Source organism: Diabrotica virgifera, chromosome 8, assembly GCF_917563875.1.
Source record: "Diabrotica virgifera virgifera chromosome 8, PGI_DIABVI_V3a".
NCBI lineage: Eukaryota > Metazoa > Arthropoda > Insecta > Coleoptera > Chrysomelidae > Diabrotica > Diabrotica virgifera.
In genome coordinates, this window is record NC_065450.1 from 198,316,272 (window position 1) to 198,338,719 (window position 22,448).

Sequence of the window (22,448 nt, forward strand, 5' to 3'; positions counted from 1 at the left end):
AGATGAGTTTTTGTATAAAAGTTATAAGTACCTAACGTTTTTCTATAGTCATTTTTCATTTTGCTGAAATGAAAAATTTCAAGATTTTTGCTTCCTCCTCTTGCTGTTTATTTGTGATCATCTAATGTTCTTCGCCAGTTTTTGTTTTTATGCTCAGGTACACACACTATTCTACCAGATGAGGTAGGTACCTCATCTTGTTCTTCGCCGGTTTTTGTTTTCATGCTCAGGTACACTATTCTACCAGATGAGGTACCTCATCTACGGTCTTCCTCTTGATCGTCAATCTCTGCAAGGTTTCCAATCTTGTAGTGTGGCGTTCCAACGTTGGTCTCTTATCTAGCCTTAAGGCCGGCCATTGGTAATGTTATAAGTATAGCCGATCCCATCACCTTTATAAAGTACACCACTCATAATCTAGAGCATATATGTATACCGAAAAATGCTTAACCTACTAACAATATATGTCGCTAGTTCCAGCCATATTTTTGTTATCCTACCTGTTGTGTATTGTTTATAAAAAAATGTGAAAGTTTTGCTTTTTTCTCAATAAATATAAGAGCGTTTATATCTAAATTACTTAAGTATTTAAATGAATTTCATGATAAAATTCCGTTTAGCACTACAGTAGAAGTAATGGAAGGATATAACGTTAAAAAAATGTGAATTAATAAAGTACTTTTTGCGTGGTGTACTTTTAAAATAAATTTCTGAAATTAATAGAAATTGGCATGTGAAACGTAAATATTCGACATATAATACGAATACAGTATAGGAATCTGTAAGAATCTAAGCTCTGTTAATGTAGCCATTATGTATAAGATGGCGCTATGAAAAATATTATATACATGTGCAAAATTCAGGAGCGGTATGGCCCGTTTGAAACTTTCCTTTGGAAATTTCGGTACTGTATAGAGAGTAATACCGTTTTGAGGGATGCGGGTGGTTCATTATTGCGTACTTGGAATAATATCAGGGCCCCGTAACCGGGCGTGCAACGCGTGCGGTGCACGCGTGCGTAACCCCAATGGGGCGCCAAACCGAAGGATTGGTAAATAAGAAATATTTATTTTAAATGAGATAATCATTTTTTATATACAATTTTATTTATTTCATGAACAGCTAGAGAAATCTCAAAAATCAAATATTGTGTTATTACTGAAAAAATGATTATTATTCCCGTCCTGAAATGTTGAACGTACTCCGTCTAAAATATATTACATTTTATTGTCCCTTCCTAATTTTTTTCTTTGAAGTATGTAGATAGATTGAATTACGCTTGCCATATGAAAATCAAACATCAAATCACACTCCTTGACGACTAGAAACATAAATTAGTACCCATAACGCAACTTAGCAGTTTTACTCCTATAAAGTGAATCTTTTACTCTAATGATAATTACCCTTAAGTAAACACATACTCTATGAATTATGATTATGTATTTAACTTGGGTATTACCTTTTCCCGTAAAATTAATAATGTATTAATAATAATTAAAATTAATAATTAATAAAATTAATATGAAACCATATGGTTGCTAGTTATGCAGACACCCTATATAAAATTTGTTTGAAAACTTTGATATAACAAAATATTATTGTTTATTTACTTGAATGTATATTTTTAATTTAATACACAGGGTGCTTCATTCATGTTGCAAAAAAATTTAAGGGGAAAGACGCAAAATGTCGCCTCTCAAAATTTTCCTGTGTTTTAAATGTGTTCATTTTTTTCGAATACTGAGAAAACTAATAAGTATTTTTAAAAAAATTAAACGCAGAATGAAAGAAAACGTTATTGCCGAGGGCCGACAGTCCCTTAGAATAAATAAAAAGTTTCTTTTGAATTAAATATTTGCAATTCACTAAATTTTCTCTGTTTTCACTAAGTTTTCAGGAGAAGTTTTTTCAGGAGAAGAATAGGAGAAGTTTTAATTGTAGAACAGTTTAAAAATTTGGAACGTCAGATTACGAAAACGCTCCATGTATTTTTTCGAACAGAACTTCCAATTGATTTGTTACTGTTTCATTAAACTCTCATGCAAAAATCATATTGCTATTTATCAAAAATATAATTCCTGCCATTTGACATGTTCTTCGTGTTAAACTTATTAAAATGCCCAGTTGGTGATAATACCAGTCTGATTTTTGCATAAGAGTTTAATGAAATCGTAACAAATCAGTTGGAAGTTCTGTCAGACAAAATACATGGAACGTTTTCGTAGTCTGATGTTCCAAATTTTTAACCTGTTCCACAATTAAAGCTTCGCCTGTTTCAGTGTTCCCGTACATCAAAGTTTGTCCGACTAGACACAGTTAAGTTAAAAATTTTCAGCTTGTTATTAATCAACTTCTTTTTTGTACGCGAGATCCAAGCCTATAATTCAAATTTAACTTATAAATAAGTGATTTTTACTCAGGTCAGCCGTTATGATGAAACATTTTATTTTAGGGAATATAGTATGGTATAGTTAGACCCATACCCAGACATCCAAAGTGAAAGTTATCCTCCAACACCAAATTGTTCTATATGGTCCACATAATGTTCAGAAAAAAGTCACACCATTTTGAGCGTCGGGTTTGGGGGGGAGAGGGGGGAGAAATCGGTAAATTCGTAGTTTTTTACGTTTTTCGTCAATATTTCTAAAACTATGCGATTTAGCATGAACAACCTTCTATACAAAATTGTTCTACATTAAATTTGAAACAAAAAAGGTCCTATGCATAACCCTTCTAAAATGAACGGTTCCAAAGTTACGGAGGTAGTATGTTATAATTGGTCCAAAAAAGGCCTAACCCAGACATCCGAAGTAAAAGTTTTCCTGCAACACCAAATTGTTCTATATGGTCCACATATGAGTGATCGCGTCTAACCTTAATTTATACCGTTTTTTTTTAGTTGTTATATGCATGTTTATCCGATTTTTTTGCCGGTACGGCGAGCTCTATTTCAAAAATCTTCTAGTTTCCTCCAAATAATATTTTTTCTAGATTTTTTGTGATATTCTAAATAAAATAAGTTTCTTGACATTTTTCTCCAAAGTTAATGGTTTTAAAGTTATAAGCGATTTAAATCCGAAAAATCCCAAAACGCATTTTTGGATTTTAAATCGCTTATAACTTTAAAACTGTTAACTTTTGAGAAAAATGTCAAGAAACTTATTTTATTTAAAATGTCCCAAAAAATCTAGAAAAAATATTTTTTGGAGGAAAACTGGAGATTTTTGAAATAGAGCGCGCCGCACCGACAAAAAAATCGGATGGACATGTATATTTAACAATTAAAACACGACGGTTTAAATTAGGGTTAGACACAATCACTCTTTAGAATCTTCAAGCTGAATGTTTAAACTTCAATTTAAGAATCTGGCAACCTCAAAAGTTCTAATTTAAATATGAGTTTTTAGGCCTCGTAAATGAGCATTTTCGCACTTTTCAGATTTTAAATCGCCTATAACTCGAAAACTATCAATTTTTGAAAAAAATTACAAGATACCTTTCTTGTTTAGAATGACCCACTAAACTTAAAAATATATGTTCCGGGGCAAAAAAACGTGATCTTTTCTATTTGTTTATAAAAATTGTTTAAACAGTTTCTGCCCAAAAATTCCGCCCGGCACCCTTCAGATTTGTTTAGAGGGGACATGTTTGAATAGGAATCCACAAAGAAACCGAATCAGAAATTTTCCCAGACGGGAGCGGTCTCACCACATGGACTAAAATAGATTTCTCCAATACTTTTGGTTTAGATTTTACCACGAGATACGAGCACAGTATTTATCCAAGTAAAATTTTCAGCGAGACCCCGTCCTTAAACCGCCTACTAAAAAATTAAAAGTTCGCACCTGATATATAAAACGATTTCGAGTCATCTTAGCGAGGCCGCACCTGCATACTCTCTGTACTTAACTAAACTATCGACTCACTAAAAATTCTGCCGTTTGCGGCCTCGCTTAGATATCTATTGCGTTATTTCTCCGATAGAGGCAGCATCTCTCGGGAAAGAATCTTTTCTCTCTGTTGCGCCGGCATTTGGGGACCTCTCTTTCATACAACGGCCGGCCTTAATAACCACTAGCCTAGTGTGGACTCATTTGAGTTTGGCAATTTTTGTTGTGATATCCTCGACTTTTGTTTTTGATCTTGTTTAATCGTTCCTCTTAAACGAATCAATTGGTTTAAAATATTCTGAAATCTTTGTTTGTTTTACTGATGCTTCACATTTTACTTAATCCGCGTAAGATCATGCAATCTGCTTTATTGGCTTCTTCTTGTCAAAAATACCACTCGATGAACTGTTGCGTGTGCGATGCAGCTTCTCTAGCTTCTTTACGCAAGTCTTTGTCAGTTCAGTCAGTTGCAATAACATCATCGACATCGCCACCATCCAATTCCGAGTATGTGTCAGCTTCTGAATCTGTTTCGTCCGCCTCTTTTGCCATTTAAATGATTTCATCATGTCAGCAATCGATAGCCGTTTGCGTCCTTATCACAAATTAACGAATTCGTTTATGTCATCTTGAAGTCAACAAAAACAAAACAGTTGATTCAGCCATAACTTCATTTGTTACCGCACTGTACATTTCAGCGAATTTCGTTTGGCTTATCGCAATGCTCAAACAAAATGAAAAGATGACCCAATTTTTGCTTATGTAGTCAATACAACTTACGTAAGAACCCTGACGGTTAACAGAGGCGACGGTTAATGGAGAGACGGATAATCGAGGTTCCACTGTATTCTAATCCTAATCTATCATGGTTTTCAGCATCTCCAGAAAGCAATAAGGCCGAAATCCAAATAAAACTATTTGGTCTATCGACAGAGAATTGTTAAGATCAGATGGATTTATTTTATACCTTTCAAGAGCATATATCCCACATAAAAGAAAGGTTGCCTTGTAATTAAAACCGTTTAGTTTTAATGCTGCTGTCAATAATGCCACTGGGTTTTAATGTGAATCTAACCTAAAATCGAGGCGTCGTAGTGCTGTGTGTGTTGTATTTTTCTTTTAAAATGACCAGTTCGTTTATATTTTAAGTACTTGCGACTTATTTCTTCCATACTAACTGTACTTCCACTTTTTACAACACATTACACCACTGTTTCGCTCTAAAACAAATTGCCGACCATTTTGGACATGAAAGAAAAGGGGATGAGTTTAGTTTTATTGTTTCTAACAAGAAGCATAGTTTATTCTTTACGATAACTAAATTGATTCAGTTAAGAGCGTTTGGTTTTAATATAGCCTACTAATTGCTTTTAAGAAAGTAACTTTAAAGAAAACTAAAAAAATAGTTTTAAGGCATATGTTTTACTGACACAATAGTCTTGAGGTCAAGTAGTTTTAATAATAGGTTTTATTAGTCGTATTAGGAGAATCTTTAAAACTGCAAAAAACTAAAAGGTAACAAACTAGAATCTAATAAAACCAAACAGCCCGGAAGTTCTTCATAAAAACTGATTAGTTTTAAAGTGAACTAAGAATAAACCATTTTAAAACTACAATAGGACAAATTAACTATTAAGATTAATTAGTCTTATTTGATAATGTATAAGTTGCTTATATCTCGAATCTTTTCTACAATAACTATAATAACTTGTTCTATGGTCCACATCTGGATACTGTCAAATGCGTTTTCATAGTCTACGAAGGCAAGAAATACGGGTAGTTGATATTCATTTACCTTCTGTATCAATTTTCTCATTGTCAGCAGGTGGTTAATGTAAGTACTATAAATATATCCTTTGCGGAAGCCAGCCAGTTCTTTACGTGCCATCTCCGCGACGAAGGTTGGCAATCCAAACCATTCTCTGAGATTTCTCAGCCAGAACATTTTTCTCCTACCTATGCTGCGACTTCCTTGAATCTTTCCCTGCATAATTAATTTTAGGAGTTCATATCTGTTACCACGTGTTATATAACCCAAGTATTGAAGTTTTCTTATTTTGATGGAATCCAGTATCTCTCTGCTGTTCTGTATTCTTCTTAGTACTTCCTCATTGGTTATTCTGTCTGTCCAGGAGATTCTCAGCATTCTTCGTTATGTCCGCATTTCAAATGCTTCCTATCTATAGTATCTATTGAGACATTATTTATTAAGAGTCCATGTCTCCACACCATGCAAAAGAATAGAAAATACATAACAGCCAGTTCTACCGGTTGGTAATTATTGCTTTTATAAGTCAATGGGTTGTTAAAAATTATTCTCATAAACAGTTTGTTTTGTACACTTGACTGAGCAACGATATAGGCAAATAATTCCTTAGGTCACATTTGTCCCCTTTTTGTGTAGGAGTATTACTATACTCTCGTTCTCTCGTGGTAGACTTAGAATATAATTCATCTAATGCAAATTAGTCAACAATCCCGAGAAGACTTAACCTGTGATGATAAAGAAAAAACCCAATGGCCAAGCCGAAATGTTCGCTACTGAAATAGAATGATCAAATGAAGCTAAGTATTTATGATGGTACTCGACAAGTTACTGACATTTACTTCAGATGTGAAGACCTTAATGAATGAGACAAAACTAATCCAGAACAAACAGCACGAGGCTTTTGCTGTATGATATCGGTTTGCTACAGCACTTCTATCCATCAGTAGGAAGCGGTGTTTACAATTTTTTTGTGCGTGAGTCTGATCTCAACTTTTTGTTTTTTTCATACGATTTGTTTCTCCCAGATACCCAGTGTTTTGTGTTTGGTATTTTGGACTGTTAAGTTATTTTTGTGGTATGTACTTGCAAATAAATTTCATCAACTCAACAGTTTACTGATACATTTTGTTTTAATTTAATTAAGAAGCATCCTTGATAGTGTATCGCAATTTTTATCACATCCCAAACTTAGTTGTGTCATAACAAAAGTATATAAAATCCAATTGTGAATACATATTTGTGCAAAATGTTAATCAAAAGTCCGACCTTGCGCAAGGTCAGGTGATTGGAGAACACGATATCTGCTTGTTTTAGAAATGCAAATGATCAATTCAAACTGACACCTATTCGTCATTGGCTTAAATATAGAAAAACGATTTTGAAAAAACGATCCAAAAGGTAAAAAATTGGGAATTATATTCGAATTGGAAATATGTACCTCCTATTCCATCATATGGCTCTACAGCCCAATTCGAGCCCTGGTCTCCCTCATAGTAAACCTCTCCCATTCGTTACCGTCTGTAGTCAATCTCGTCCACGATAAACTTCCAAGAAGATTTCTTACGTCCTTATATCCCATCGTTTTCACGGTCTTTGAATGGGTCTTTTCCCCTGAAATCTTGCATTCAGCATTTTTTAACCCTGTTTTCTTCCATCCAAAATATGTACCTATATGTATAATTGTAAATATTTAATCTTAATTTTGAAGACTCCTGTATATATTTTTTCTTTAATTATTAGTACAAAACACGAAACCAGTGTCCGTCGACGCTCTTAGGGATATATGTGTGGGCGTATCTAATCGACGGGTAGTTTAGTGAGAAGATTGTGTTTATTTTCTATCGCCCTTAAGACATAAAAATAAACAAGTAGCCGGCTGGACTAATTTTTATAGTTTTCGTTTATTGGAAAAGGTCGGTACATACTTTGAACCAATTTTAATAGGTTAGTTCTCACGAAAGCGAATTAAACCATGAGAAGAGGAGATTAGCAGTAAGAGAATTTTGGTTATTGTGGGAAGAATACAGTCAGTCGATTTTAACATCAGAACCACGACAGACGTGTTTTGGGATAATCAAAAAGACGCTTAAAGAGACGCTTTAAGACGTACTTATATATTGACAAGCCGGCCATATATTAAGTAGTCAATATACAGGGTGAGCCATGAGGAACTGTACATACTCCTACCTCGTATAGAGGCCCCTATGGGTAATAACAAATGACCATTAAAAAGTGTCTGCTCCCATTGTTTAATAATATACAGGGCGAGTTTCGCATTTTGACAGAAATTTGTATTCGTCATAATTTTTGAACGATCAGATCGATGTGTCTCTTATTTTGGTCAATCGTTACACTATTGCCACCTAATCAACTGATTTATTCAAACTAGAAAAAAATCAGGTCCGGCTTTTAGTTCGTTTGGGTCTTAGAAAAAATTTCACCTTGTATAAGCTTTCTGAAAACTCTAATATGAATTTTACAAATTAGACAAATAGGCAATTAAAATAACATATTTATTTTTTTCCGCACACGATTGGTTAATTTTTTATAAAAAAATCAAATTTGATTATGAATTAAAAGTTTGGTAAAGTGAACCATAGATTTAACAAAATTAACTTTTATTACCAAAATTAATTTTTTTTGAACAAATATTTAATTTATGTTTCTACCAATCAACTGATTTATTCACACAAGAAAAAAATCATGCCCGGATTTAAAAAATAAGTTCGTTTTGGTCTTAGAAAAAATTTCACCCTGTATACGCTTTTTGAAAACTCTAATATGATTTTTACAAATTATACAAATAGGCAATTAAAATGGCATATTTATTTTTTTCCCCACACGATTACTTAATTTTTTATAAAAAAAATCAAATTTGACTATGAATAATTAAAAGTTTGGTAAAGTGAACCATAGATTTAAAAAAAAATAACTTTTATTACAAAAATGAATTTTTTTTGAACAAATATTTAATTTATGTTATCACCCAATCAACTGATTTATTCAAACTAGAAAAAAATCAGGCCCGAATTTAAAAAGTTAGTTTGTTTGGGTCTTAGAAAAAATTTCACCTTGTATACGTTTTTTGAAAACTCTAATATAAATTTTACAAATAAGACAAATAGGCAATTAAAATGGCATATTTATTTTTCCCCACACGATTACTTATTTTTTTATTAAAAAATCAAATTTGACTATGCATTAAAAGTTTGGCAAAGTTTTTGCATAGATTTAAAAAAATTAACTTTTTTTACAACAATTAATTTACAAAAACAACGTTTTTCTTAAAATTAAAAGTTTTACCATTTTTTTTTCTTTTTTCTATAACACGTCTAGATCTAAAACTTCCCATAACACTTCTTTTGGACTCTATAGTTTAACATAGACGTGATCAAATTGATAAATTTTTAATTTTTCCACCTAATTTTTGCGATTTACAAGTTTGCAACTTTTACAAGAAAAAGACTGAAAGTCTACAAAAATTTTCATAGTCTTCACAATGGTAAGAGGTATGTGCTGTAAAAATTTCAGAAAAAAAATATTAAAATGGAACAGAGTTGTAGCGAGTTAAACCGTGAGTTCATTTTTTTTTCATTTTTGGGTTAAAATTCCGATTTTGACAAATTTGATTTTTTAATAAAAAATTAAGTAATCGTGTGGGGAAAAAAATAAATATGCCATTTTAATTGCCTATTTGTCTTATTTGTAAAATTCATATTAGAGTTTTCAAAAAGCATATACAGGGTGAAATTTTTTCTAAGACCAAAACGAACTAATTTTTTAAATCCTGACCTGATTTTTTTCTAGTTTGAATAAATCAGTTGATTGGATGGTAACATAAATTACTTATTTGTGCAAAAAAAATTAATTTTTGTAATAAAAGTTATTTTTTTTAAATCTATGGTTCACTTTACCAAACTTTTAATCCATAGTGAAATTTGATTTTTTTATAAAAAATTAAGTAATCGTGTGCGGAAAAAAATAAATATGCCATTTTAATTGCCTATTTGTCTAATTTGTAAAATTCATATTAGAGTTTTCAAAAAGCGTATACACGGTGAAATTTTTTCTAAGACCCAAACGAACTAATTTTTTTAAAGCCGGACCTGATTTTTTTTTAGTTTGAATACATTAGTTGATTAGGTGGTAATAGTGTAACGATTGACCAAAATAAGAGACACATCGATCTGACCGTTCAAAAATTATGACGACTACAAATTTCTGTCAAAATGCGAAACTCGCCCAGTATATTATTAAGCAATGGGAGCAGACACTTTTTAATGGTCATTTGTTATTCCCCATAGGAGCCTCTATACGAGGTAGGAGTATGTACAGTTCCTCATGACTCATCCTGTATAAGTAGATAAACGTGATTATTTCAAAGACATTTTCTTTTGTGAGAACTCGTAAAATTTTAGTCGCAATTACACAAACACTTTTACATTTCGTCAATTTAATAGTATCTATAATTTAGTTATCTATTTTATTAATTAAAACTGTTAAACATCACACGGACTTTTATTACGATTGTCTTTAACGAATCCTACATGTATATAACCTGTCCATTGAATACATTATAGGCAGTATTTCCGTAGGCTGTAGACTGTATAATTATTATATTAAATATTTCATAATGGTATCTGATTCGCCACCTGTTGTTCTCGTTTAGAGAGCCTAGTATTCATCTCAGTATCTTTCTTTCAAAGACGTCCATGGGGTTTACAGATTTTTGGGTCAATATTCAAGTTCCATGCCAACCAAGAGAACAGGCAGGTTTCCGCCCTGGGTATGGTACAAGTGACCATCTAACTTGTCTCAAGGTCCTAATCGAAAAACTGTGGAGTACAACCGGCCGCTAGTTCCAGTTTTTGTTGATTACAAAAACGCCTTTGACACTATCGAGATGGTAGCCATCCTAAGAGCTTTGAGAGATTGTAGAATCGACTGCCGATATTACAACATTATTCAACATATATATGCAAATGCCACAACAGCAATAAACCACCACACCCAAACTCAAAAAATAAAACTAAAAAGGGGGGTTCGACAACGAGACAACATGCCATCAAAACTATTCAATGCCGTAATGCAGCATGCATTCCAGATGTTAGAATGGGAAAACAGAGGTTTGAATCTCGATGGCGAAAGGCTGAACCGCCTACGATTTGCAGATGACATAGTTCTAATAACAGACGACTTAAAAGAAACCCACGAAATGTTGCAAGAACTACAACGAGTTTCCCAAAAAATAAGGTTGGAAATAAACTTTGGGAAAACTAAAATGATGACCAATTTAGTACGTAGCGGACCATTAAAACTAGAAAACTGCCAAAACAGTTGACAAATACATCTATCTTGGCCACGAAATACAAATAAGTAGAGACAACCAAACATGCGAATTATCTAGAAGAATAGCTTTAGGATGGGATAAGTGTATAGCAAACTAAGAGAGGTGCTCAAGGAAAACATCCCAATAAAGCTAAAAAGAAAAGCATTTAACCAGTGCGTACTTCCGGTGCTCACTTATGGAGCTGAGACACTGACATTGACTAAAGCATCAATAAGAAAATTACAAGTAGCACAACGAAAAATGGAAAGATTCATGCGTGGCCTAACTTTGAGAGACAGAATACGAAATGATGAGTTACGGCGAAGAACTGGAGTGGAAGACATCATAAAACGCATTAAAGTTGAAGTGGAAATGGTTAGGACACGTCGCAAGATAGAGAGATAACAGATGGACAAAGAAGATTTTAGGGTGGTGACCAAGGGCAGACAAGCGAAGTCGTGGAAGACCACCTAGCTAGCAGATGGACCGACGACATTAAAAGAATAGCGACAAACTGGATTGCAACTGCGCAGGTGGAGACATCTTGAGGAGTTCTATGTCCGACAGTGGCCAAATTTGGATGTGTGATGATGATTCAAGTTTCAAATTCGTAGATCTTACTATCGGTCGGATTATGGTCTTGTAGATTCGTATCTTAGTTCTTTGATGTACTCTCGTGATTTAAATATCTGGTTCATAGCAAAGTATGCCGTATTCGTTAGGATTATTCTTCTGTTATGCTCTACATAGGTAGTCAATGTTGTCCTTTGCGATCTTGATTCCTAAATAGATAAAGCTATTATATCTTCATCATCCTGTGTTAATCCTTGAGCTATTGAAGATGGAGCGGTCATCTCATGTTGTATAGCTTGTCAAATATACAGTGATACTTGGCCGTATTGCTATTAAGCTCCACCTATGATGCGCAGTCAACAGAAATACAATTTACCGAATGCGTTCCCACTTATTTTTCTACGCAAGTGGACAAAATTGCCAGGTATCACCGTATATTTGACAAGCTGTACCTATTTTGTAACTGAGCCACTGTATCCGTAATCGTCATTCGGATGAACCTAACTAATTCGGACGGTATTTCAAATTCCCTTAATATGTATTTACTATTATATTTTATTTGGGAATAAGGCACAATTATTAAATTCGGTAATTATATTATAATATATCCAATATATAATATTGACGATCCAATTGACGGCCAAGGATACAATAGTTTTATCGAATTTTTTAAACTAGTTTTCAAACTTTGCAATTTAAATTCTCGGGTTCTAATCAGTTTTCGATTGTTTTTAATTTTGACCTTGACCAAGATAATAAATGATATCGGACGGATGACGTATTACGCGACAGGTTTCTATATGGCGGTTTTCCACTAAACGGATAGTTGTGGTAGGGGAGCAAAGTATGCTAAATGTGCAGTCACTCGAGCTCTTTGGCGACCTATTGGGTTGTGAAGAGTAGGTCCTAAAAAGAAAAAAGTTAAGTAAAGTTTTCCATTTTAGTGTGGACTTGTCCATTTTTAATTTAATTTTCCATTTCCAACAATCGTTTTTTAGATTATAGCGCCATCTGTCCACAATTCGAAAAAATGTCCCGAATAAAAGTTACTTATTTTTACGTAAGGAATCCAAATCTGCAATAAAAATGGGGGCTCCCATTTAAGATTTTAAAGTAACCCCCCACCCACGTCCGTGGAGGGTCGTGTTTGGTGCCATTAGACAGATTTTTCAAAAATATTGAATAAGTCTATTTTTCAGTTTTTCGATTTGATATTCACTTCGCGACTCTCCGTGGGAAGTCATGTTTGCTATCATTCGATAGATTTTTGAAAAATATTGAGTACGTATTTTTTAGTTTTTCGATCTGTCATTCATTTCGCGAAATATTCGCTTTTTTCCTGTGAAACTTTGGGACTCACCCATTTCCTTACGCCCCGCTCAAATCGTCAGATTTTTGAAATATACAATGTTTTGCATGTACTTAACTTACCTTATCTTAATCTGACGATTTCGAGCTTTTCTAAGGATAAATTATTTTTTTTCGGCCCCCCCTTAACGAACTCCCCTGCATTAAGAGCCAATATATGGTAGAGGTACATTTTCAGGGTACAAGGTTTCTCCTTCTCCCCATGTAATAATCTGACGCGCTGGAGTAACTGCAAAAATCCCCGCTTGGGCTCCCCTACCATTGAGTTTATGTTTTGTGTGTGCTTTCTCTCTCTCTCTCTCTCTCTCTCTCTCTCTCTCTCTCTCTCTCTTGTCGTTTCCCCATTACTGAGGATCGTGATTTCCTCCAATATTCCTAACAATGTTTCTCCATTGGTCTCTATCTTCAGCTGCTCTAAGAGCTTCGCAGAATGAGTTTCCAGCTAAATTATTTATTTGGTCGGACCATCTAGTTGGTGATCGTCAACTTGATCTCCTCCCCGGAACGTTTCCGGAAACGATTAATCTCTCCAAACTGTCGTCACATCTGCGAACCACGTGACCAAAGAATTGCAGAATTCTTTGCAGGCATATTGTGGACAGCCTTTTTTTAATATTGAGTTGGTTTAGAATGGAAACGTTTGTCCTATGAGCTGTCCATGGTATGCGCAGCATTCTTCTCCAGCACCACATCTCAAAGGCATCAATTTTTTGGCGCTCGCATGCGCGAAGAGTCCAAGTCTCTGCTCCGTATAGAAATATTGAGAATACAAGGGTATTCACCAGTCTCATCTTGATATTTTAAGAGATAGATCTGTCTTTCCAAACTTTAGTTAGGCGACTCATCGCATTTTTTGCCATACCAATACGTCTCCGAACTTCTGCTTCACAGTTGCCATCGTTAGTTATACTAGACCCGAGATAGACAAAGGTGTTTGCTATCTGGTGTTCCTGTAACATGTTAGTCAGTTGAATAGTGTCGAATCTGTCGATCACCATTATTTTTGTCTTAGCTTTATTGTTTTTCAGACCAACTTTATTGCTTTCGTGCTCAACTCTTCGCAGAAGATCAAACATTTCTTGCTCATTTGCTGCTATAAGTGTAGTGTCATCAGCAAATCTCAAATTGGAGATTTTCCTACCGGCTACTGTTACTCCACCGGCCCATCCTTCTAAAACCATCCTCATGACACGTTCACCATAAATGTTAAATAAGTCAGGTGGCAACACGCATCCTTGTCTAACACCTCTCTCGGTCTTGAATTGGTTTGAGAACTTCTGATCTAAGTGTGCTTTCTAGGAATCTGAAAATAAAAAAACAAAACTGAAACAAAACTAAATAAGACAAGTAAAGAATTTAAACCACGGTTGACGATGTGTAGGGATAAAAACGGATATATGGTTAGTACCAGTGACGCAGTACAAAGCAGATGGGTCGGTACCGAAGTGGAAAATGATGCGTCACCCCAAAGACCAAGAAACAACACCCAAGTAGAACCACTTTTAATATTGAAAGTAAGAGATGCAAGCACACGCCTCAAAAATAACAAATCCTCCGGAGTGGACTGTATCTCTGCAGAGCTCATCAAACAGGGAGGTAACAGCATGATGCAACAAATTCACAATCCCAGCTAGTCAAAGTCTGGGAAGAAGGACCAATGCAGAGAAATAATTATACTCTGAAATTAAATATCCACTGCACCAAAATGGAGATTTTGTTGGAATGTAAAAATTATAGGCGTACCTAGGTATATCTCTTCTGAACACAATATACAAAATATTCGCCAACACCCTACACTACACCCTGTACAGCTGTTTAAGTAGATGTGGAAGCGCTCCTTGGTGAACAACAAAGCGGTTTTAGGCCAAGTAGGTCAAAAATTGAACAGATGTTTGTGCTACGTCAGATCTTAGAAAAAAACTAATGAATTTAATATTGATACCTTTCATCTGTTTGATGACTTTAGGTCAGCGTATGGTAGCGTCCTAAGATTTAAATTTTATGAAGCCCTGAATGAACTTAATATTCCTCTCATTAATATACAGTAAAACCTGTCAGTAACGGCCACTAAAAATGAAAGAACTATTGGCCGATATAGAAAGGTGGCCGCTATTGCCAGTTTTTGTAGTCTACATATAATTGGTTTGGGAAATTTTTAAACTGGCCGTTATTACAGGTGGCCGATGTTGGCAGGTGGCCGTTAACACAGGTTTTACTGTAAATTCATGAAACTTGTAAAAACGACTATGAGTACAGTGATCTGCAGATTGCAAATAGAAGGCGATCTGTCACAAGCCGTTGAAAAGTATGCAAGTCAGGGAGACGCGCTGGCGCCCCTTTTCTAATATAGTTTTCGAAAAAAATACAAAAAAAATACAAGAGATGCAGATGTACAAAATAGGGGAACAATATTTAATAAGTCAACGCAGATAATGGCATACGCTGATGATTTGGATTTGATCGCACGTACCACACGAGGACTTAGCGAACGGCTCCACGAGCGACAAGTTTACGCCAGCAGTAGCCGTAAAGCGAACTTAAGGTTCCGCGGAACGGAATAGGAATAGCCGAACTGAACCGACTACAGCACTTGTGCGTAAAGAGATGGTTTCCACCGTCTTGAAGACCGCAAAAAATATAGAGTCTTAATAAACAAGGAAAATTCAAAATATGCCCATCGATTCCAAATAACAGAGATAGAGCTAGAATCCCCGAACAAAACTTCAGCATAGACCACTATAATTTTGAGGTCATAAAGAAGTTTAACTGTCTGGGTCGTCTCATAACAAGCGATAATGACATATCTGAAGTAGTAAAACAAAAGATACTGCTAACGGACAAATGTTATCTTGGACTAAAAGCTCTGCTACAAGCATCATCATCATCTTCTTCTTCTTCTTCTTCTTCTTCTTCTTCTTCTTCTTCTTCTTCTCCTCCTTCTTCTTCTTCTTCTTTTTCTTCTTCTTCTTCCTTCTTGTATGTAGGCTTTAAAGCCTGTTTCTTCTTCAATATTAGCCTACTAAATTATTTAAGTTATCGCACCATCTTTTTCTTGGTCTGCCAATACTTCTTCGTCCATTTGGTGACTTATCTCGTGCTTCTAGATTCTTGCTTTTGTGTCTTGTCTTAGGGTTTGTTCTTATAGATTGTGTCATTAAGGGATCCCGCCGCTTTACTTGCTTTTAAGCTTTGTTGTCGTACTTTCTCTTCAACATCTCCGTATCTGGTTATATCTATTCCCAGATATCTAAACCTTGCTACAGGCATCTAAAAAAGCATCTAATATAAGTTGAAGCCAAAAACAAACTAACAATATATAAAACTCTCATTTTACAAGTGCTGACACATAGTCTAGCAACAAGGACCATCTCGAAAACAGACATAGACCGGCTAATCGTCTTTGAAAGAAAGATACTAAGAAGAGTAATGGAATGAAAGATGGAGCAAATTGACAACGGTTGGTGATTGACATAAACGACTGGTGAAGGTCGAAGCTCAACTAGGGCTGTTGCACCACTGATGATGGTGATGGTCGTCAATGATTTATAGATTAGGTAAAATATTTTAAGTAAGAGTGATTAATGTTCTGAAAATTGCAACCCTTCTACTGTGCTTATATTAAATCCAGTGTTTTACCTATCGCATTAAAATATTTAAATTGTCTTTCCATTATACTTTGTATATATACAGGGTGTCCCGAAAAGATTGGTCATAAATTATACCACACATTCTGCGGTCAAAAATAGTTCGATTGAACCTAATTTACCTTAGTACAAATGTGCTCATAAAAAAAGTTACAGCCCTTTGAAGTTACAAAATGAAAATCGATTTTTTTCAATATATCGAAAACTATTCGAGATTTTTTATTGAAAATGAACATGTATCATTCTTATGGTAGGAACATCTTAAAACAAAATTGTAGTGAAATTTGTCCACCCCATAAAAAATTTATGGGGATTTTGTTCCCTTAAACCCCCCAAACTTTTGTGTACGTTCCAATTAATTCATTATTGTGGTACCATTAGTTAAACACAACGTTTTAAAAACTTTTTTGCCTCCTAGTATTTTTTCGATAAGCCAGTTGTTATCGATATGCGGCTTCTTTTTCAATATATTTACGTAAAAAATGTATGGGGGTTTTGTTCCTTTAAACCCCCCAAATGTTTGTGTACGTTCCAATTAAACTATTATTATGGTACCATTACACCCTAAACACAGTATTTTTAAAACTTTTGCCTCTTAGTCTTTTTTTCATAAGTCACCTTTTATCGAGATGTAGCTTCTTTTTCAGAATATACCTGAAGATGTAAATTATAAATAAATTTTCAGATTATTAACAGGTCTCTATAATCGTACTTAACCATATACAAATATGTGGTGGATTCGACAAATATTCAAAATATCTCGATAAACACAGAGTTATCAAAAAAGTACTAAGAGGCAAAAAAGTTTTAAAAACATTGTGTTTAACTAATGGTGACACAATAACAATTTAATTGGAACGTACACAAAAGTTTGGGGGGTTTAAAGGAACGAAACCTCCATTTTATGGGGTGCACAAATTTCACTTTAATTTTTTTTAAGATGTTGCTGCCATAAATATTCCCCATGTCCATTTTCAATACAAAATCTCTGAGAGTTTTCGATATATAAAAAAAATCGATTTTCATTTTGTAACTTCAAAGGGCTGTAACTTTTTTTGTGTGCACTATTGTATATAGGTAAGTGAGGTTCAATCAATCTATTTTCGACCCCAGAATCTGTGGTATAATTTTTATGACCAATCTTTTCGAGACACCCTGTATATAAAGGGTTGTCTACAGCTAATGCCGTTTCCCTTCCGTCAGCCAGGACTTCCATTTTTTTCGATCTTCCCAGTCTCCGTCTTCCAATCCTTTCTTAGACATGGCTTCGTTGACTTCATTTTTCCAAGATCTTCTGGTCGTCCTCTTCTTCTCGTTCCTCTTGGGCTCCATTCTGCAACCTTGTTTATCCAAGTGTTTTCTGCTCTGCGTACGTGGCCGTACCATTTTAGTCTTCTCTCGTCTATATATTGCAGGGCATCTTTTTTCCACTTGCATTCTTCTCCTTATCTCCTCATTTGTTATTATGTCTCTACTGGTGAGACCACAGCATCTTCTCCAGTATTCCATTTCGGTTGCCAGAATGCTTTTTTGGGTTTTTTTGTTTATGACCCAAATTTCTGCGGTATATGTCATGATGCTTCTTACTATTGTTTGGTATATCATTTTTTTTTTGTTTTTTCCTTGACGTTCTTATTCCAGATTACATTATGGAGTTGTCTGATGCAAGATCTTGTTTGACCCAATCTACTTTTTATTTCTGCTTCTGTTGTTCCGTTTTTCGACATTATAACGCCCAAATATTTAAAATTCTTCGTTCCTTTTATTTCAACTTGATCTTCTACTTCTAAGTTTTTTACGTCTTCTTCCGATATGGCTAAGTATTCCGTTTTCTTCATATTTATTTCCAGGCCCACCCTTTTTGTATTCCATTATACTTTGTCCTAGAGGAATTAATTTCATTGCCCTTGTAAGAGGTTATGGACGTTCAAGTCTCCAACTATATTTTGTGGATGAGGTATTTGGTTCTATAAATTGGAAATTTCTTCCGAGTGAAGTTCTCGATTGAGGACAGAAAACATTCATTTAAGACACACAAAACACAATGTAAGTGTTAAACCACGAGATTTTATTGTTGAGAGTCTTTTACGGAGATGCGAACAAGTAAGTCAGTAAGAAAACCGTTTTAAAATAAATCATTACCTCCATTCTAATAACCTGTAATGGTTATTCGTGATTCGTTATTAGATAATTGGGTGTAATTATGCTACCAACGATATTATCTTATCTCCTATAATGATATGTACGCAGTGATTTTTAATAACACCATACAATCAACGGTTAACGATTTTTGCGAAATGAGGAAAAATATTTTAGTCCTTGATGTGATTTTGATTGTTTAGTGGTACAAAAATTGGTTTCCTGGTAAATATCGGTATTTAGTTAAGTCAGAAAGTTTGTTTCTTGATATAGGGTGAAGCAGTTAGCAGTTACCCAGACAACCAAGTGACGTCAATAACGTCGAGGAAACGTCCGTTTTTGGTTGAATATATACACGTGTTTGAACAATACGTCGTAGAAACGTCTTTTTTTAGGTGATTTTAAATACGAAAGATTAATGACGTTAAAATACGTTTAAAAACACGTTTTCATTTGATAGCCTAAATCTGACATCACAAAATTGGGAGGAGCTTAAAGATTTAGTAATGCTTAGACTCCAAACAATTTCCATAAGAAATTTTTCATTTATTGTTTACATGCTTGGTGCGGTAAAATATCACGTAGGTTAAAACGTGATAAAAATGACGTCAATTGTGGTGGGACAAATTCACGTGACTTTCGACGTCGAATAAACGTGATAGACTGACGTGGTTTGGTGATAAGACGTCTTTACAACGTTTTATAAACGTTATTTGGTGTCCTGGGTAGTACCACTGGTATCTTGTCTGCGGGTCTTTTAGGCAAGAAAAAATAATATTAAAGTAGATGGAAAAAACCCTACAACTTATATGTCAAATATTTATCTTCGTGCCTTATTTCCATATGGTTTAGTGGTTAGAATACCTGGCTTTAAGCCAAGCGGGTCGAGTTCGATTCCTGGCGTCGGAAATCCTTTTTGTTTTTAAAATTGACATTTTGATTTGAAAAATAATTGTTTTTATAATACTTTTTTATATTGTGTCGTATAAATAATATGGTGGTACGTGGTTATTTACTATTCTGGAATGGGGTTTGTTTAACAGGAAGGCACTATGTGCTCATAACTACTTTATTTTGTTTGATGTAATACCATATAAATGTATTCAGTTGATAAGTGACATTATTCTGCTCTAACGGCAGCAACCTCCCAAGCCTAACTAACTAATTCGACTGACCCACTAATGACTCCAATCTGATCGTGTTCCCATATTTATCAAATACTTCGTTTTGTAAATATGTTTGTATATAATCTCGTTAGTGTGTCAAAATGAATAATCACAACCTTGTTGAGTAAGCAAAACGTGGACTTTAACTAAGGTGTTCTACTTTGCAATTATTATAACAAATATGTGTAATGTTTATTGTTTTATAAATAAATATCTAACGAATACTTTAAGGTAATTTAAGGATTTCTAAAATATCTAAATAATGAGATAAATCCCATTATATCATCCCCCTTAGAAAAGAAAATTTTCTGAGCCATGTACCGTGCTTCCTTTTTCCTCCCCGAAGAGAAGAAAATTTTCTTATTATCGTTGTTCTGAAGCTATTTCCTTGTGGCATTTTTATAATTACGTATTTTTTATGGGAAATAAGCCACAATTTTATCATTAAATATTCTTATTATCATCATCAACTGACTACGTTATATGTATAGATTTATACAAATTTTTACAAAAAAAAATATATAAACAAAATTTACAAATATATACAATTTATTTCACTAATTATCAAACATCGTCTATTCTTAGTTAATTCTTTTCTTGTGACTCACGAAAATCTATACTTAGAAATTGTATTTTATACTTTACTTTAATTTCAGAGGTTTAAAAAAAAATTACAACTCCTTCATTTGAACTTACTTGTTAATTCTACTTCTTTACTAGACCCTTAAGACAAATCTTTTGATGTTCTCCAATTTTTAATATTCTTCTATTAGAAATTATCTCTTTTTCTTATTCTTCTTCTTGTCTGGTACTTCACAATAACTACATATTTCTTCATTTTCTTTATACCTAGTACTTTCTTCATCGTGTACTATTAAACAAAAATCTTCTTCTTCTTCATATTTCTTCATTATTTCTTTATCATTTACTTTATATTTCATATATCTTCCTTCCTATATTTGTATTATTTTCATAGTTCTTCATTTATATATCATTTGCTTCATAAATTCTTCATTTTCTAACCCTTACCTACTTGGTGGGTAGTTTTTCGCAACTTTATATCCTTGCATTTGCTTCCGGTCCTTTTGCACGTCCTTAGTCGTGAGAAGGTTTGTTCCAAAAAGACAAAATGGATACTTGTGCACTTAAAAAAATCTTCTACATCTTGCATCCCTAAATTCCTGTCTGAACCTAGTGCTCCCCCTTAGTTGAGAATAGGATTACTTCAAAACAAAAACTGGGTATGCTAAAATCTTCGAACTTAAATTTGTACTTTTCCCTTGACAAGAGTCTCTTTTTTTTATTGTTTAGCGTCTAGATAGTCTCAAATCAATTATGGTTTTACTATATAAAAATCAGTTACCTCATTAATTCATCATCATAAAACACCAAATCATATTTATACCAAAATTTGACCGATATTTACAAAAAAATTGAAATAAAAAATCTTATTGTCGGTATCAAAAAAACAATTCAGCATTCAATTATGAAAAAAAATCGACAGAAAGTGTTAATAAAAATAGACCATATTTTGTTAGAAAAAATATCATGGAAATCTCCTAATAATGAAAATCTCCTGAAATATCATGAAAATCTCCTATAAACATAAAGAAAATTTCAGCTTGCAATTGCTGAGTACCTAATTAATATTAAGTCTGGACGTCCATTAAAATATTTACATAAAAACTACTAATGAAAAAAACCTACAATAGCTAAATAGTTAATCTAAATTTTTGTTACTAGTTAAATAGAAGTTCAGTTTCTTCACGCGTATAGTCACTTTTACGTCACAAAAATAATCTCTATTTCTCTAATTGAAATACAGTCTTACATGACCTCATTCGAATAAAATAAGTATATCTATATTATAGAAATTTAAAGTTATTTTATATATTATACTAATAATTATGTTACTTGAAGCCATACAAAGTATTCTTCTTAAATAGTACTTTTTACTGTAGGTACTGTAACTTTTTGTACTGTAGGTACAAAATTCTCTTCAATTATTCTATTTTTCCATATCTTTTGACATTAATCTTCTTCAAATTATCCTTAATACTTGTCTTTCTTCTAAGATAACTTTTTAAGTCTTAATTTTCAATTTTTTTTGTCTTTTTCCTCAAATAGGATTTTCTTTTCCTTTAATATAACTCCGTTACTTCAGTGTATTTATATAACTTGTTTTGTTTCTATTTTTCTTCTTATATCAGTTCATCATCATTTCTTAACCGACTTTCTTTTCGTCACAAATCATTGTATAAAAATAATTCACTCTCTCAGGATTAAATTCGTTTACTCAATAAACATTCCATCTGCCATTATGGTAGTAGTTGTGGGCTCTCTCACGAGGACGAATTTTATTAGTCCTATGTACGTGGTATAATCATACTCCTTGTATATAAAAATTGAAAATGGTTATTCATTTAAAAAAAAATTTAATATCTTTTCCATAGTCATTTTTAATTTTTGCTTTTTTGGGTATATTTCTTTGTCTTGTCATATTTATCATAAGTAAAAATCTTTGCATTTACGTGCATTTCTCAACAAAAATTTCCATTGATTGAGACATTT

At 33.6% G+C, this 22,448-nt stretch overlaps 1 protein-coding gene across 2 annotated transcripts in view; it reads left to right on the top strand.

The window, feature by feature from the left end:
* LOC114329120 (very long-chain-fatty-acid--CoA ligase bubblegum) overlaps positions 1–22,448 on the top strand; it is an 88,512-nt gene that overhangs the window by 256 nt on the left and 65,808 nt on the right. The window contains exon 1 of one of the 2 annotated variants that reach the window (XM_050659564.1): positions 18,906–18,936. The exons of the other annotated variant lie outside the window; for it this stretch is intronic. The gene's annotated coding sequence lies outside the window, so the exon portion shown is untranslated. Of the gene's footprint in view, positions 1–18,905; positions 18,937–22,448 lie in introns of those variants that run through there. 2 annotated transcript variants of the gene reach the window in all.